The sequence below is a fragment of the Bison bison genome, unplaced genomic scaffold (assembly GCF_000754665.1).
Source record: "Bison bison bison isolate TAMUID 2011002044 unplaced genomic scaffold, Bison_UMD1.0 scf7180017848535, whole genome shotgun sequence".
Classification (NCBI taxonomy): Eukaryota; Metazoa; Chordata; class Mammalia; order Artiodactyla; family Bovidae; genus Bison; species Bison bison.
The window spans coordinates 9,813-10,726 of record NW_011479108.1 but is presented as its reverse complement, the minus strand read 5'-3'; positions in this window follow the sequence as shown (position 1 = coordinate 10,726).

The following is a 914-nucleotide window of genomic DNA, read 5'->3' as shown; positions in this document are numbered from 1 at the left end:
AATCACATTAGGGTAAATATATGAAACAGAGAAAAGGTACATGTATATCTCTGCATGTGTACACACACACACACACACAGTATCATCATCCTCACAAAGTCAGTGGTATCATTTTGTTGTATTACCTTCTACAAATTTTTTCATATGCAGATGGTGAATGTATGATGAGGCTACCTGCCCTTTAAAAGCAAAGCCAACATTATATGATATGCATTTTTCTTCTTATGCAGTCATCCTAACCACTAGTTTTATTAGTTATATAATATTCCATCAAGTATACATGATGCAGTATATTACCTTAACCAACCCACCATTATTGAATATTTAGGTCTCCTTCCCCCATCCCCTCTTTTTTGGGTTATTATAAGTAAGAGGGGAGAAGGCAATGGCACCCCACTCTAGTACTCTTGCCTGGAAAATCCCATGGATGGAGAAGCCTGATAGGCTGCAGTCCATGGGGTCGCTAAGAGTTGGACACGACTGAGAGACTTCACTTTCACTTTTCACTTTCATGCATTGGAGAAGGAAATGGCAACCCACTCCGGTGTTCTTGCCTGGAGAATCCCAGGGACGGGAAGCCTGGTGGGCTGCTGTCTATGGGGTTTCACAGAGTTGGACACGACTTAAGCGACTTAGCAGCAGCAACAGTATAAGTAAGAGAAATTACAATCTTCATATACACATCTTTTCCATATTTTGGATTGGCTTATTTCCTTAGAATAGATTACCAAGAATAATAGATGTTATGAGTTAAGATCTTTCTTTTTTCAGGTCAAATTTGGTAGAAGTAAAATATATACACGTATATGCTGCTGCTGCTAAGTTGCTTCAGTAGTGTCCGACTCTGTGCGACCCCATAGATGGCAGCCCACCAGGCTCCTCTGTCCTCAGGATTCTCCAGGCAAGAATACTAG